General features: G+C 39.1%; 1 pseudogene; it reads left to right on the forward strand.

The window, feature by feature from the left end:
• The first annotated feature begins 8,740 nt into the window (after positions 1-8,740).
• Positions 8,741-9,563, forward strand: Set-ps11 (Set nuclear proto-oncogene, pseudogene 11; annotated as a pseudogene).
• The last annotated feature ends 8,802 nt before the right edge of the window (positions 9,564-18,365 follow it).

Below are 18,365 nucleotides of genomic sequence, written 5' to 3' on the forward strand. Positions count from 1 at the left end.
AATTTTTTTTCATTTTTTTCCTCCGTCTTTATTACATTGGATATTTCTTATTTACATTTCAATTGTTATTCCCTTTTCCGGTTTCCGGACCAACATCCCCCTTCCCCTGCCACTCCCCTTCTATGTGGGCTTCCCCTCCCCATCCTACCCCCATTACTGCCCTCCCCCAACAATCACGTTCACTGGGGGTTCAGTCTTGGCAGGACCAAGGGCTTCCCCTTCCACTGGTGCTCTTACTAGGCTATTCATTGCTACCTATGCAACTGGAGCCCAGGGTCAGTCCATGTATAGTCTTTGGGTAGTGGCTTAGCCCCTGGAAGCTCTGGTTGGTTGGCATTGTTGTTCATTCATATGGGGTCTCAAGCCCCTTTAAGCTCTTTCAGTCCTTTCTCTGTTTCCTTCAACGGGGGTCCCACTCTCAGTTCAGTGGTTTGCTGCTGGCATTCGCCTATGTATTTGCTGTACTCTGGGTGTGTCTCTCAGAAGAGACCTACATCCAGTCCCTGTCAGCCTGTGTTTCTTTGCTTCATCCATCTTATCTAGTTTGGTGAAACCAGTGATCTTAATCATTGAGCCACCTCTCGGGTCCCTAGTACCATAACACTTTTAGGCCATAATGTATTTCATAATTCCAAACTTTAGGAAAAAAACAAATATTCAAAGAAATACACACACACAATATACATATATTATGTGTAATATAATATATGATATCATATGATATTTTATATATAACATATAACATAACACATGATGTGTGGTATATGGTATATATCATATGATAAGATAGATAGATAGATAGATAGATAGATAGATAGATAGATAGATAGATAGATAGGTATAGATATAGATATATGAAATACAGGTATTTGAATGCTTTTGGTCCATACTCTTCTTTGAGCCATGATAAAAAAAAAATCAAGAGGTTACAAATAGAACTTATTATTTAGTAAAAGATAACCCTTTAAATTGAAATTGTGTGTGTGTGTGTGTGTGTGTGTGTGTGGTTTACTTCAATTTGGTATTGTATTTGGTTTTCATTTCCAGTTGTTACTTCTACAGAAATGTGTAAATACGTACATCAGGTTAAATTTTATTCTCCCAAAGTTAATACTTTCTAATTTTTCTGCTCCAATTTTGTAAATATATTTTATGTCTTGTTTGGTTCTTAATGTTGCTGATGAGTCAATATGATTGCCAATATCTAAATATCATTTTATTTTTCCATTCTCGTGTGTGTGTGTGTGTGTGTGTGTGTGTGTGTGTGTGTAAAAGTGTAATCTAGGTCACATTTTCACTGGACCTCCTGCATAACCACTGTGTCTCTCAGATATAAATCTTAGCTCCTAAACATAAACTTTTAGGAAAAATATTCTTTTTTAAAAATAGAGTTCTATTTTAATCCTTATAGAAGAAAGTCTCATAACTCAATATCTTCTCTGTGAAATGAAGATGGTTATTTGATTAGTCATGTGATTTTATTTGGTAACACTGTAGAATCTTCTTCCAAGGGCCAGTTGTTGTAATATTTTCCAAAGAAGTTCTTATAATAGTAGACATAGATATGGACATTTACCAATAATTGTCTTTTTAGTTCCCAATATTTTTCTTTTTTATTATATTTCTCTGTGTTCTAAACCTTTACATGTGACTGTCAACAAAATAATCATGACGGTTCAATTTTTACTCCCAACACTAATACTATTTGACCAGTTACTTCAAAAAATAAATTCAAATTTAAGTGGACAAATTCATCTCATAAGATGATGTCATTCCAACTGTCATTTCTTTAGAAAGCTTACTCATGGCTAGACAGAACACAGGCTGCAAAGTAAGATATTTCTATTTCCAATGTTTAATTTGTTGTGACCTTTTATGTGTAGCTGTGAAATTATCAGCTGGGTGTATTGCAATGGGCTGTAGTGACACAAGACTGTAACGATTTGTACAAATGCTCAGACGTTTAAACGTGAAGGGTTGACAACGAGGGACCAGTGAACATGACCACCTGCGTAGAGAAACTATGACACAAGAGGAATGGTGTTATCCTTCGTTCTGTGTTAGGCGAGACTGCACAATACAAGAACTTAGATCTCTCTGCTCCTAGCCATCAGAGTACTGCTGTATTTTTCCTGCAGCATATGTACAACGTCATACCATCAGCTCTTATCCTCTCAGGAACAATAGCCACCGAGTTCCCATATTGTGCTTTCTGTTTTCACTGAGCTATTTTTCTTTGTATATTGAAATTTTCAAAATCTCTTTTCTTTTGATGATTTATACTGAAAAAAGAAAGAAAATGTAAAGATTGCAATAGTAAATATCAGATTAACTTGCTTTTTTGACACAAGGCTCTTGCAGTGTAGGCTACATTGTCGCCACATATACTTGTGCTGACCCTAAACTCACAGTGACTCCCCAACTTTACACTTTCAAGTGCTGGGATTAGAAGTGTGAATTACTACACCCAGCAAAATAGCCTGTTGTTTATTTGTTTATTTGTTTGTTTGTTTAACCAAAAAGTGGCTGAGAGTGTTTCCATAATTTTTTATAGGGCCACTTAAAATCAGTCATTAAGTCTCCAATATCACAAATAGACTTATGCAACTGAAGGTATCATGAATAACATCAACAATATGATTATGTTTTACCAGGAATGTTGGAGTATTTCAATAATGTTTTCAACTAAGAAAATAGGAAACCTTAATTTTAAGAAAATTTGTTTTTTAAAAAAACAATACCAGCATCTTTATGAAAACCGTAAGCAGAAGTACTCTATTGTAGATTAATTTTAAAACAAAAGGATAAATTTACTTAAGAAACAGCATCAAAATTTCTGAAGCCCACCAAAAAGCAATGTGTGACCTCCCCCTACTGGCTCAGCAGAATAATAATAATAATAAATTTTTTAAAAATCCAGAGAGAAGTTTTTAAACTTCAAAACTGTACTGAAATTCTATTCATTTAGAGAATCAAGGAGGCATCTCTCTCCAAAGTTATAAAATATCTACCAATTTCAGTGATATCAATGCAGCAAATCCAAAATCTTATTGACATTTACATACAATTAGATCCCATATTCATACTTAACTAGATCCCAGACCACACTAACCTCAGGGCGTATATAGCACTCCTGCAGGTATATGTTACACATGCACATAAAGAAACGTGTAAGTCCTTGCCCACTTTCTACTAATACATTGTGACTGATTTCATCTCCCTAGGGTTCTGTTGTCCTTTCTCTCTAGTATATGGCAACATGTACAAGCTTTTACTTTTTTCTGCCTACTGTATGCCAGCCCTTGTATCTAAGCTTGTACCTAGAACCTCATGCTCAAGGGAGTCTTTGCTGCTGATCAATTAGTTGAGCACTAAATTATATATTTTAGATCACTTAATTATTGTTGCATCTTATTAAAATTAAAAATAACTCAATCTGATGAACGAGAAATAATGGATGCATATTTTATATAACTTTGAATAAAATTTACATGTTAATCAACTAATTGGTAAATGCCAAGAAATAACTTTTCTGTGGAGTCCTCTGCCTCTCCTTTGGATGCTTTACAACGTTGACCCAGATTACAAGAGTTTTTACACATAAGAATTGACGATGTTGAATTCAAGTTATTTTGTAGCCTAATTCTTCCAGAAATTTCTACAGATGAATTGATCCTGTCTTGAAAGGGAGTTGTTCCTGTGTAACTAGCTAGTGTATACATTTGATGACTGGATCAGAGTCTAAAATCAAGAAATAAAATTTGCTAAGGAATTATCAAGTCTGTATATTGATAGTAAAATAGCCCAAATACCTTTCATTCTGTAACTTCTATTCTATTAAATGGATAGATAATGACCTTATTAACCAGTTCATAACCGATCTGTCCCTGTTTTTGAAGGCGCTTTACAATAACCCAACTATATAACAAAACTACACCAGACAGTTGCTGCTTCAGGTTTAATTGTGTCTCCTAAAAGGTATTTTGAAGCAAGGCATGTTGATGCATGACTATAATCCCAGCACTTGAGAATCTTAAGCAGAAAAATTGCTAGTTTGTGGCAAATAGTAGGACATTGGGGCCAGGATGAGCTACACAGCAAGACCCTGTCTTATCACGTCTATCAAACTGGCTTCTTATATGTGGATGACAATAGCTATGAGTGATAAGACAGGGTCTTGTTTTAGATGATAGATAGATAGATAGATAGATAGATAGATAGATAGATAGATAGATGGATTGATGGATAGATAGATACATACATACATACATACATACATACATACATACCTAGATAGATACATAGACAGATAGAGATATATTCTCTATCAAAGAGGAAAAAGAATACATATATAAGACACAGACACAAATATGACATATGTAAGATAGTGAGAGTGAAATAATAACTCCTGGCCATAAAAAGATTCTTTACTAATGTTATCAGGTAAAATAAGTCCATAAGCTGGGCTATTATCTAGTATAACTGGAATCTTCTAAGAGAAGAAAGACACTGTTGGAATTGAGTCCATGAATGACGCTGCATGAGGGATGTCTGACAGCTTGTGAGGAAACTCCACATAAACAAGAAAAGTGTCTTGCAATCTCTGATCCTCCATAACATGGGTGTTCATAGAATGTGTTTACCATGCTCCATCCAGGTATAGAGGATAGGAGTGATTTGACTGTTGTTATTCATATGCCTATATAGAAAAAGGTGTTTTGCCACCCAGCTTGTCCTTGTGATTGTGTACAGCTTGAACTCATGAAAGCTTTACTTATGTTATCTTCCTTAATCCTTAGGGTACACATTTTCTCATGCTCTGAATAAAGTCAGCAATTGCATGAGACTTTAGCCTGCCACATTTTGGGGCTCCACTGTCCCAAGTTCAGGACACCAACTAGGGTGGTAAACAAGACACAAGGGCAGAAAAGCACAGCAGAAGGTGGGAACAGCCTGGAGTGACTGATAAATGTACCAGCAAAAACTGCTGGCAGTCACCAAGATGTCTGAGGGGTCCTCTGAGCCTCCACTAGGAACCAACCCAGTCAAAACTTTGCTTTCCTGTGTAGCTTTGGCCATGTGATAAAAATATATGTCTGCTATTTTAGTCATACACTTTGTGGCATTTTATTGCACTACCAGGAAATAAATTAATTAACATAATATGCATCACAGACCTACTAGGGCCAAGCACTCAGTGGGTCTTCAAACCCAAAGAAAATATAATGATTTTTACATTTCCTTTTCAGTCTCCTTACCTGAAATGTAAGTGAACCAAACCAAGCAATACAGTTACTTTCAATGGATTTTATAGTTGTGAAGCAGACAGAGCCTTGTCTACTTTTGAAGGGCTGTGCAGCAGCCCAGATAATTTTTATGTCAGTTAAGATCTTTAAAACAGATGCATAGTAAACTTAAAAATTGAAAAATTGGACAGGAGTGAAGGTATATTAAAATAATAAAAATCGGGGTTGGGGATTTAGCTCAGTGGTAGAGCACTTGCCTAGCAAGCACAAGGCCCTGGGTTCGGTCCCCAGCTCTGAAAAAAAGAAAAAAGAAAAAGAAAAAAAATAATAATAATAAAAATCATTCTAATTTTAAACAACAACTAGTAAGAGATTCAACAGCTCAAGAAGAACATAGGAAATTCATTAACTTTCTAGAACACTAAATCTGCTGATTCACTATAAAGAGCATGTGTTATTTGTAGCAAAATTCAAGTAAGAAGGGAGTAAAAATCAAATGTACTTTACATGATCTGAAATACCCAGACAGACTCCCAATGACTAGATGTGATCTTGCCTATAGATTATCCCAGAATGGCATATTCATCAAGTGGCCGAGCTTCTTCAAGGGATTTTCTGAAAATTAGTGGAACTCTAATTCCACACTTACTTAATCCAATATTCTGTAACCACTTTTGGTTATTCCCAAGGTCTTTTCAAAACTGCTTTTAAATTATTTCTAGCTTGGCAGTTTCACAAGCATCCAAGGCACGTGGTCTATATTATAAACAAATTTTCTCAAACAGACTTGTATAATTAGCAAGGGGATTTTGCGTTTTTGTTGTTGTTGTTGTTTTGCTTTGTTTTGTTTTGTTGTGTTGTGTTGTGTTTTTGCAGTAGTTATGCAAAGTGGAAGAGAGCCGAAAGCATCTGAAGTCAGTGAAGCTGATAAAGGAGATCAGATGAAAAACCACATGAATCTTACAGGTTATTACTATGGTAACCTAATTTTTTTTATTGATTAGCAGAGTAACTAGTATTATAAATCTTCAATTATCTGCTGAAAATGAAGATTAACCAGATTAAAATCAAACTATAATGCTCTTTTTAAGAACAAATTTAAAAGAGAAAATTAGTGACCAACGTTCTTCAGAAGATAGGCATAAGTACTTAGAAAGAAAAAAGGTTTAATTGCTTTCTTTGGAGGCCTGATTTAGAATTCATATTGAAGTTTCACAGCCACCCATTGCTGACACTTAAATTCATAAACTAAGATTCTATCTCTTTGTATCATCTAAATGCATTAAACCTGCTCATGTTATTTGCCCATTTACCAATTTTGTAAACTCTGTTCTTTGACAGTTTTATACAACTCTATATAATGTATTTTTATCACAACCCCACCCCCAATTTATTTCTACCAACCTAATCATAACTTTCTCCCTCTTTCCATTGCCAGATTCAAGACCTTTAGTTTGATTCTGTGAACAATTTTGTTTAATCTGGATTGATGTGACCACTGGATTGGAAATACCCATTGTATTCCAGTGGAATTTTACCAGAATTTTTGGGAAGAATGGCCAGCATCACCATATAATATCTAGAATATCTAGTCTTGGGTTCTGGAGTTCTTACTCTCATTAATAAAATAATTTTAGAACATAGTCAAATAAAAGCTCAAGGTCTATTTTTAGAGTTTAAAAGAAAACTCCTAGGGCAGGAAAGCTATAGATTTCAGTGCTGCCTGAAAACAAAACAAAACAAAACAAAAATGAATAAGTAGAAAAGAGGAAACCAAGAAATGTGCCGTCGTCTCCTCCCCTAAGAGATACTCCAATTGAGAAGGTCAATCTTGGACATCAGTTATATGGCAGGCAGGGGAACTGTAGGGAAGAGTGAAGAAGTCCAAAGGCAAACAAACCAAAAAAACCCTGTTTTTCCTTTAATTCTAGAATTAAATTCTAGAATAAAATTCTAGAACTTTCATTTTAAATAAAAAGAAGAGAAAGAAGGAAAAGTAATGTCTTTCTGAGTCCTGACTCAGAAGTCTAGGCAAACTCAACCTCATGGTGGCTTACAGGGACTACAGTAGCATCAGGAATCATGCAAAGGAAACATATAGTATCTAATTAAAGAAATAAGTCTTTTTACTATGTCTTCAGTATAGCTTAAGATAGATCCACCTTCTGGAAGGGATAGTCTCTTGGCTAGGTGATTAACCTTCTCAACTGAATTACCTCTTAGGGAAGGAGATGATGTCAAATTACTACCTACAAGTAATTTTTACTTTAGCAACATCACCAATGGTCATATGACTAAAGATAATGACTCCATGTTTCTCTACAACAGGTCACCATTGATCACTAGGGGCCCCTACCTGCTCTTCTATCCATACTTGACTTCTTCTGGGCCTGTCCAATCCAGGCGTCTATAGAAGCTGCGACTTTATGATTACACTGACTGCGTTTTGTCCAGAAGAGCCCTCCTTTCAGCCTTCCTTCCCTTTCTTTCTTCCTCTATCCCTTTCTTCCTTCCTTCCTCTCTTCCTTCCTTCCTTCCTTCCTTCCTTCCTTCCTTCCTGCTCTTACATTCCTTTACTCTCTCTTCTATAATGTTCTCTGAGACTTAGTAGGAATGTTTAAATATCTTTTTTAATGTTGTCAGTCAAGGGTCTCTTATGCACTTCCATTAACTGGAAAGTAAGGCTTCTTTATTTAAGGCTGAAAGTAGCTTATTTATTCCTACCTGCCATATTTGTCCATTTCAAAGTGATTTCAATGAATTGATGAGAGAAGTCCATCAATTCGCAGCAACCTGTAACCTACTGATTGCTACTGTTTCAGCATCAGAGACAGATTCACATTCTACAATGTCAACATAAAACCATGTACCTTGAGGCTTGGGATGTAACTTAATGGGTAGAGTGCTTGCCTAGATAAAAGCTCTCACTTAACACCACAAAAAGTTCATGTGCTAGGATGGGTCTGCAATTCCAGCACTCTGAAGGTAGAGGGAAGTTCAAGGCCATGCCCTCAAACACAGTGATTTGAGTCCCACCTCGACTACATAAGACCATTTCTCAAAAAGAAAAAAGTACAAAACTAAAAACCAAGCACGATTCAAGTCTTATTTAGAAAAGTCCAGTGACAGGTAAACTATTTCATCCTGAGTACATGAGAAATATTGAAACAGACAAGTTTGAGGCTGATGTGTAAATTTTTAATATTTTTTCTTGGATACTATACAACAGCATGCAGATGTGTAAGTATGCATGTGAAATATATCCTGTATCCTTGTATCCTAGTTAATGATAAAATTTCTGTTATAAAATATGGCCAAAGCAACTTGGGGATGAAAGGGATTAGACTTGGGAATGAAAGGCTTAAACTTACACATGACTGTTCATCATCAAAGAAAGTAATGACAAGAAATCAAACAGGGGAGTTCCTGCGAGTTTCCTCCTGCTGTGAACATCAGGGCTCTGGCCTCCATCTCCTGGCCACCTCCCTTGCACCATGGTCCAGAAGCAGCAATCTGCGGTCCTGCCTCAGCCCAAGAAACCCAGACCCATTGCTGTCCCAAAGCTGGAGGACAAGTCAGCCTCTCCCGACCTGCCAAAGGGAGAAAAAGAACAGCAAGAAGCAATTGAACATATTGATGAAGTACAAAATGAAATAAACAGACTTAATGAACAAGCCAGTGAGGAAATTTTGAAAGTAGAACAAAAATATAACAAACTCCACCAACCATTTTTTTTTCAGAAGAGATCAGAATTGATCGCCAAAATCCCAAATTTTGGGGTAACAACATTTGTCAACCATCCACAAGTGTCTGCACTGCTTGGGGAGGAAGATGAGGAGGCCGTGCATTATTTGACCAGAGTTGAAGTAACCGAATTTGAAGACATTAAATCAGGTTACAGAATAGATTTTTATTTTGATGAAAATCCTTACTTTGAAAATAAAGTTCTCTCCAAAGAATTTCATCTGAATGAGAGCGGTGACCCATCTTCGAAGTCCACAGAAATCAAATGGAAAAAGTCAAATGCAGAATAAGGCCAGCAGGAAGAGGCAGCGTGAAGAGCCAGAGAGCTTCTTTACCTGGTTTACTGACCATTCTGACGCAGGTGTTGACGAGTTAGGAGAGGTCATAAAAGATGATATTTGGCCAAATCCCTTGCAGTACTATTTGGTTTCCGATATGGATAATGAAGTAGGAGAGGAAGAGGATGATGATGACTATGATGAAGAGGAAGGAGGGTTGGAAAATATTGATGAAGAAGGAGACGAGGACAAAGGTGAAGAAGATGACGATGAGGATGAAGGGGAAGAAAACTAGCACAGAAGACCGATGGATTCAACCTTCTTTTTCATTTTCTTTTTATTTTTCAAATTTCCCCAGTCCCTGGGAGCAAGTTGCAGTCCTTTCCTCCCTGTCCCTCTGGGCTCAGTCACCCTGTTTTTGAGGTCTCAACATCATGGTTCTCAACTAATTTGGGGAAAAATATCTTGAGCAAAATACAACAGGAAAAGAAAAAAAAAGAAATCAAACAGGTGGTCTGGGTTAGGGTTAGGGTTAGGGTTAGGGTTAGGGTTAGGGTTAGGGTTAGGGTTAGGGTTAGGGTTAGAAAGAAATCACAAGATGGTCTCACCCACAATAGGCTGGGCCTTCCACCATCAACCACTAATTAAGAACATTCCTTATGCCTGACCTTAGTGGAGATATTTTCAATTGATGTTGCCTCCTTTCAGGTGATTCTAGTTTCTGTCAGTTGACATAAAACTAAATACACAATATTTCCTGGCAAATGGTTTTCATCCAATATTCCATCTTCACTGACAGTTTCTCGTGCTATCTAACCATCCCTAAGTGTGTGTGCATGTGTGTGTTTGTCTGTGTGTGCATGCATTACATATCACATAAGCTTTATATAGGATATAATACATAAACCAATGAACTAGGCTTGTATTCAATTCTCTCCCGCAGATATATGATAATTTCAGTGGTAATGCATCAGGCATTACCTAGCATACCTTCCAATATACCAAAAATCCCTTATTGGTGTACAATTTTGTTATTTATATAGAAATATAAAATTAGGCAGTGTACTTTAAAGTAGATAACATTCTTCAGCAATGTTGACAGGATATACACAGGTAAACCGGGATCATACCATTCTCTGAACACAGGTCATTTTCTTCATCGCTGCATTAATTTGCTTTTAGATTGTATCTCTACCAGAGAGACTAACATCTAACTTAAAAAAGAAAAAAAGGAAACCATTAAGCCCAAAGTTCAGATCACTTCCTCTTCCATTAGTAGTTTATAGAACCGATGGCATTGTTTAAACATTCAAAGATGAGTTAAACCAGTGAAGCTAAGCCAGGCTGCCTTCCTCTAAATGAAGTAGAAAAGTAAGAAATATTAGTATTTTCTACATCACTACTGCATGTCTGGCAATAGATTGAATTATTTCCGATTGGACTCCTGGAGGCAATTTTTAAAGTATTCGATGAAGGGGCCATTTTTCTCCTTTTCCAATATGAGCTGCTAAACCTCCCAAAACATAATACGCTCAGACAATTCTCAGATACCGTCTCTTACTCATCTAATTGTTGTTGCCAGGTCGTTAAAACTGGGCTCATTTGTAGACTCAGCTCCCTCCTCATTATTCTTTCTGAAACACAGACCTCTTGGTATTATTTACTGTGCACTGAACACCGGGCATGGGCTCTGTGATTTACACAAAACTTCCCATAATTTGTCAGAACAGTAAATAACATTCTGATTCTGTTTTCATTTAAGCAGCTAAGGAAACTGGGGATCAGAGATATTGACCTGTTTGATTTAGGTGTTAGAAATACAAAGAACCAGTTAACATTTAGATCTAAGCCAGAAGCCAACACCATCCTTAGTCTTTCTTTTTATTGGTTACTTTATTTATTTACATTTCCAATGTTATCCTCCTTCCCAGTTTCCCCTCTTCGCTCCCCATTGCTTCTATAAGGGTTATCTCCCACCCACCCACCCACTCCTGCCTCACCACCTTAGTATTCTCCTACGCTGGGGCATCGAACCTCCACAGGACCAAGGGCCTTCCCTCCCACTGATGCCAGACAAGGCCATCCTCTGCTAATTATGCAGCTGGCCTGGGTCCCTCCACGTGGACTCTTTGGTTAAGACCTCTAGTCATGATGCTAAGAATTCCAAGGCTTCTGCATGTAGTCGATATTTTGATGAAATAGATATCATTGACTCCTCCCAAAGATTATGGTTCTGTTTTGCTTTTCTGGCATGTTTTCAGGTAACATAAATGCTGTTGTCTCTAAAACACGTCTTTAAAACTTTACAATATTATATTCCATCTACTGACCCACAGCATTGAGTATCAGTGGTTCTTACCTATTACTTGAATAACGAGGAAAGGATTTCTAAAATAGGAGCATGTCTATCCTGAGCCTCATAACAGACAAACTACATGAGCATATCTGGAGAGTGTCCACAAATTAGTGATTCGTCTGTGTTTTTACTTTTCTATTTTGATTTCTGTCCATTAACTGTACAAAGGGATTCCACTGGATATGTACACAGATGCAAGTGATGTGCTTTGATCAGAGTCATACCTCGCTTGCTTACTCTGTCTTACTTCTCCCTCTTTCAAATTTCCCCTCCATAGTTGTTCCCTTCTGTTGTGGTCTGCCCTGGAGTTATCTGTATTTTGATGCTAATTCCACTGCCCCAAGGGCAGCTACTCAGGAACCAGGTGACTTCACCAGAACCTTCTCCCCATTGAATTTGTAAAATACAGGTGAGGGGCAGGTACAGGATAGAAGGAGGCCTGCCATTGGAGGAGAAGGAAGGATGGGCGGGAGAGAAGTTTGAAGGAAGAGGAGGAGACCGGAACGGAAAAGAGGGAGGCTGGAGGGAGAGAGAGAAGCTGTGGCAGGACAATGGAGGCTGACTCAAAGATCTGGCTCTGTGTATTTACAGGTTGTTATCAATGTTCCTAAGAGATGGTGAAAGGAAAATTATACAGATTTAAGGTTTAAAAATATAAAATTAAAAGAGTAAGTTTCAAAAATCCACAGACTCAGTGCTAAACACCGTCTAGGCAGGGCGGGGCCCGCCCTGCAGCCAGGACTGACAGGCCATAAAGATAAAGAAAAGGAATACAGGAACCAGCCCAGGTTTCTAACATCCTGAACGCTCCAGTCAGCACGTACTCTTCTGCTGTGCTGTAATCTCACTGCTATGTTTGAATGAGCCAATCACTTATAGCCGTGCCGACTCTTCCCATCCCCCTGTTCCTCATCCTATAAAAACCCCTTGCTTCTAGAAGTCTCAGTCGACACCTCTGTCTCCTGCGAGGGATACGTGTCGGCCCGGAGATGTCCATAATAGATCTCCGTAATAAACCTCGCCTTTGCTTATTACATCCAAAATGGTCTCTCTGTGTCTGGGGTCTGCGATTTCCCGCGACTTTAGAAAGTCTTTCATTTGGGGGCTCATCCGGGATCGGTGTTTCCTGGGGCGCACCATCCTGAGACTCGAGCTAGGTTCTTTCAATGGTTGGTACCGGGCTTTGTATGTTTAAGTGGGCAATTATAGCTTATCAATTGGATCTAAGATTATTGTGTTGTGTGTTCTTTTATGTGACAGTTTGAGTGTAGAAAAGTGTGTGGTGGCAGGAGACTCTGGGCCGCCATGGTGTTAGGATGTGTTTCTACCAAGATATCTAGCAGATAATCTTGGGGCACCATGGTGCTGGACCTAGTGAGGTAAAAGACAACTACATTTTTTTATTTTTGTATTTTTACAACAACACCCCTCCTAGTTTATATTAGTTGAGCTTACTTCCAGATATAAGACAAAAATGTTAAACTGACTTATTTCTCATAACATAGTCATCCGTTGATCTATTTTCCTGGAGCTAACATTTTTTTTAATGGATGAATAACCTTCTCCTGTGAATATGAACTACACTTTCTTTCACTGTTCTTCTGATGAGAGCCCTTTAGGCCGGTTACATCTTGCCTTGTGGATAGTCCTGGCAATGAAGACAGTTATGTAAGTATCTTGGTTGTGTGCTGGCTTGATCCCTTAACGCACACTTCCAGGAATGAAATAGCAATGTCATATAATAGCAATTATGCTTGCATGTTTAGCTGGGCTTCTTTTCTTTCTTTCTTTCCTTACCGGCTAGTTCTACAGTACATCTCAAAGTCTGCATTATCACTGAGGAGGTGGCCTGCTGGATAAGCCACTACTGCATAAGCATGAGATCTAGCTTCAGCACGCCTATAAAAAGCTGGGTAGATTTACAAATTTACCATCCTACAGCTGGGGAAGGGGAATGAACAAGAGCAGTGCCAGGGTTTACACGTTGCCATGTTACCAAAACAAGTGAACTCCAGGCTGAATTAGATGGGCGGTGATAAAAAAGGAACCACTTGATGTCCTCTTTTGGCCCCCATGCATTCTTGGGCATACTTGCCCTATATATAACACATACACAAGCATACACAAGCATACACACACACACACACACACACACACACACACGCTTACACATGCACACAAGAGAGGGGGGGTGAGCATGGCATGTTTGTTTCTATTGCTCATTTGTAGGCTAGAACTTTGCACTTTTGTTGTTTAATTTTCGTTTTTGAACAGAAACCTTTTTGTTGTTGTTGTTTTGTGTTTGGGTGCAGGGTTTCCTCTGTGTAGCCCTCACTGTCCACTGTCCTGGTTACTCTGTAACTCACTCTGTACAGCAACTGGCCTCAAACTCAGAGATCCACTCGCCTCTGCCGCCTTCCATCATTTTCTCCCTCTCTACTTTCCTTTAATCATTCAGAGTGTCAGGTCTAAGACCTCATGTCTTTAATCCATTTTGAGATGATTGTTTTACAATATGAGAGATAGGAATCTAGTTTCATTATTCCTCCTGGGGTTATCCAATTTCCCCAATACCACTTACTAAAGAGACAAATTTAAAAGATTAGTAGACTGTCTAATATATATATTTGAGTTCCAATAGAGAAAATAGCAATAATTTTACAAGTAAACATGTAAAAACTTTTACAGAAGAGCAGAGTCAAAGTACTTCAAGTTGCATGAATAGACCAGGAATGATAGTGCAAGCCTGTGATTCCAACACCCAGAAAGTGTAGGAAGAACATGATAAGTTCAAGACCAGCCTGAATTACATGAGACCCTGTCTCAAAACAACAAAAAATTATGATTAAGAATAACTTGGGAGAGAGGCAGACAAGCCTGGGAAACCAGAAGAGACTGCTCCCTGCACACACATCTCGGACGCCAGAGGAAAAAGCCAAAGACCATCTGGAACCCTGGTGCACTGAAGCTCCCGGAAGGGGCGGCACAGGTCTCCCTGGTTGCTGCCGCTGCAGAGAGCCCCTGGGCAGCACCCCACGAGCGAACCTGAGCCTCGGGACCACAGGTAAGACCAAATTTTCTGCTGCAAGAAAGCTGCCTGGTGAGCTTGGGACACGGAAGCAGAATTTCTCTAGGAGGCACGGTCTGTGTTTACCGGAAGTCCCACACCCGCGGATCCCGGCCCGCAGCAGCTCTCTGCTCCCAGACCCGGTGAGAGAGAGACCCAACCGCCTGGTCAGGTGGGCACTCCTGAGGCTGCAGAGCGGAAGAGACCACCAACACTGCTCACCCCTGCCCACATCCCTGGCCCAAGAGGAAACTGTATAAGGCCTCTGGGCTCCCGTGGGGGAGGGCCCAGGAGCGGCAGGACTTCTGCGCCTGAGACACCGCCGGAACCTGAAAGAAACAGACCGGATAAACAGTTCTCTGCACCCAAATCCCGTGGGAGGGAGAGCTAAACCTTCAGAGAGGCAGACAAGCCTGGGAAACCAGAAGAGACTGCTCCCTGCACACACATCTCGGACGCCAGAGGAAAAAGCCAAAGACCATCTGGAACCCTGGTGCACTGAAGCTCCCAGAAGGGGCGGCACTGGTCTCCCTGGTTGCTGCCGCTGCAGAGAGCCCCTGGGCAGCACCCCACGAGCGAACCTGAGCCTCGGGACCACAGGTAAGACCAAATTTTCTGCTGCAAGAAAGCTGCCTGGTGAACTCAAGACACAGGCCCACAGGAACAGCTGAAGACCTGTAGAGAGGAAAAACTACACGCCGGAAAGCAGAACACACTGTCCCCATAACTGACTGAAAGAGAGGAAAACAGGTCTACAGCACTCCTGACACACAGGCTTATAGGTCAGTCTAGCCACTGTCAGAAATAGCAGAACAAAGTAACACTAGAGATAATCTGATGGCGAGAGGCAAGCGCAGGAACCCAAGCAACAGAAACCAAGACTGCATGCCATCATCGGAGCCCAATTCTCCCGCCAAAACAAACATGGAATATCCAAACACACCAGAAAAGCAAGATCTAGTTTCAAAATCATATTTGATCATGATGCTGGAGGACTTCAAGAAAGACATGAACACACTTAGGGAAACACAGGAAATCATTAATAAACAAGTAGAGGCCTACAGAGAGGAATGGCAAAAATCCCTGAAAGAATTCCAGGAAAACACAATCAAACAGATGAAGGAATTAAAAATGGAAATAGAAGCAATCAAGAAAGAACACATGGAAACAACCCTGGATATAGAAAACCAAAAGAAGAGACAAGGAGCTGTAGATACAAGCTTCACCAACAGAATACAAGAGATGGAAGAGAGAATCTCAGGAGCAGAAGATTCCATAGAAATCATTGACTCAACTGTCAAAGATAATGTAAAGCGGAAAAAGCTACTGGTCCAAAACATACAGGAAATCCAGGACTCAATGAGAAGATCAAACCTAAGGATAATAGGTATAGAAGAGAGTGAAGACTCCCAGCTCAAAGGACCAGTAAATATCTTCAACAAAATCATAGAAGAAAACTTCCCTAACCTAAAAAAAGAGATACCCATAGGCATACAAGAAGCCTACAGAACTCCAAATAGATTGGACCAGAAAAGAAACACCTCCCGTCACATAATTGTCAAAACACCAAACGCACAAAATAAAGAAAGAATATTAAAAGCAGTAAGGGGAAAAGGTCAAGTAACATATAAAGGGAGACCTATCAGAATCACACCAGACTTCTCGCCAGAAACTATGAAGGCCAGAAGATCCTGGACTGATGTCATACAGACCCTAAGAGAACACAAATGCCAGCCCAGGTTACTGTATCCAGCAAAACTCTCAATTAACATTGATGGAGAAACCAAGATATTCCATGACAAAACCAAATTTACACAATATCTTTCTACAAATCCAGCACTACAAAGGATAATAAATGGTAAAGCCCAACATAAGGAGGCAAGCTATACCCTAGAAGAAGCAAGAAACTAATCGTCTTGGCAACAAAACAAAGAGAATGAAAGCACACAAACATAACCTCACATCCAAATATGAATATAAAGGGAAACAATAAGCACTATTCCTTAATATCTCTCAATATCAATGGCCTCAACTCCCCAATAAAAAGACATAGATTAACAAACTGGATACGCAACGAGGACCCTGCATTCTGCTGCCTACAGGAAACACACCTCAGAGACAAAGACAGACACTACCTCAGAGTGAAAGGCTGGAAAACAACTTTCCAAGCAAATGGTCAGAAGAAGCAAGCTGGAGTAGCCATTCTAATATCAAATAAAATCAATTTCCAACTAAAAGTCATCAAAAAAGATAAGGAAGGACACTTCATATTCATCAAAGGAAAAATCCACCAAGATGAACTCTCAATCCTAAATATCTATGCCCCAAATACAAGGGCACCTACATACGTAAAAGAAACCTTACTAAAGCTCAAAACACACATTGCACCTCACACAATAATAGTGGGAGATTTCAACACCCCACTCTCATCAATGGACAGATCATGGAAACAGAAATTAAACAGTGATGTCGACAGACTAAGAGAAGTCATGAGCCAAATGGACTTAACGGATATTTATAGAACATTCTATCCTAAAGCAAAAGGATATACCTTCTTCTCAGCTCCTCATGGTACTTTCTCCAAAATTGACCATATAATTGGTCAAAAAACGGGCCTCAACAGGTACAGAAAGATAGAAATAATCCCATGCGTGCTATCGGACCACCACGGCCTAAAACTGGTCTTCAATAACAATAAGGGAAGAATGCCCACATATACGTGGAAATTGAACAATGCTCTACTCAATGATAACCTGGTCAAGGAAGAAATAAAGAAAGAAATTAAAAACTTTTTAGAATTTAATGAAAATGAAGATACAACATACTCAAACTTATGGGACACAATGAAAGCTGTGCTAAGAGGAAAACTCATAGCGCTGAGTGCCTGCAGAAAGAAACAGGAAAGAGCATATGTCAGCAGCTTGACAGCACACCTAAAAGCTCTAGAACAAAAAGAAGCAAATACACCCAGGAGGAGTAGAAGGCAGGAAATAATCAAACTCAGAGCTGAAATCAACCAAGTAGAAACAAAAAGGACCATAGAAAGAATCAACAGGACCAAAAGTTGGTTCTTTGAGAAAATCAACAAGATAGATAAACCCTTAGCCAGACTAACGAGAGGACACAGAGAGTGCGTCCAAATTAACAAAATCAGAAATGAAAAGGGAGACATAACTACAGATTCAGAGGAAATTCAAAAAATCGTCAGATCTTACTATAAAAACCTATATTCAACAAAATTTGAAAATCTGCAGGAAATGGACAATTTCCTAGACAGATACCAGGTATCAAAGTTAAATCAGGAACAGATAAACCAGTTAAACAACCCCATAACTCCTAAGGAAATAGAAGCAGTCATTAAAGGTCTCCCAACCAAAAAGAGCCCAGGTCCAGATGGGTTTAGTGCAGAATTCTATCAAACCTTCATAGAAGACCTCATACCAATATTATCCAAACTATTCCACAAAATTGAAACAGATGGAGCCCTACCGAATTCCTTCTACGAATCTACAATTACTCTTATACCTAAACCACACAAAGACACAACAAAGAAAGAGAACTTCAGACCAATTTCCCTTATGAATATCGACGCAAAAATACTCAATAAAATTCTGGCAAACCGAATTCAAGAGCACATCAAAACAATCATCCACCATGATCAAGTAGGCTTCATC

Source organism: Rattus norvegicus, chromosome 11 (genome assembly GCF_036323735.1).
Source record: "Rattus norvegicus strain BN/NHsdMcwi chromosome 11, GRCr8, whole genome shotgun sequence".
Lineage (NCBI taxonomy): Eukaryota > Metazoa > Chordata > Mammalia > Rodentia > Muridae > Rattus > Rattus norvegicus.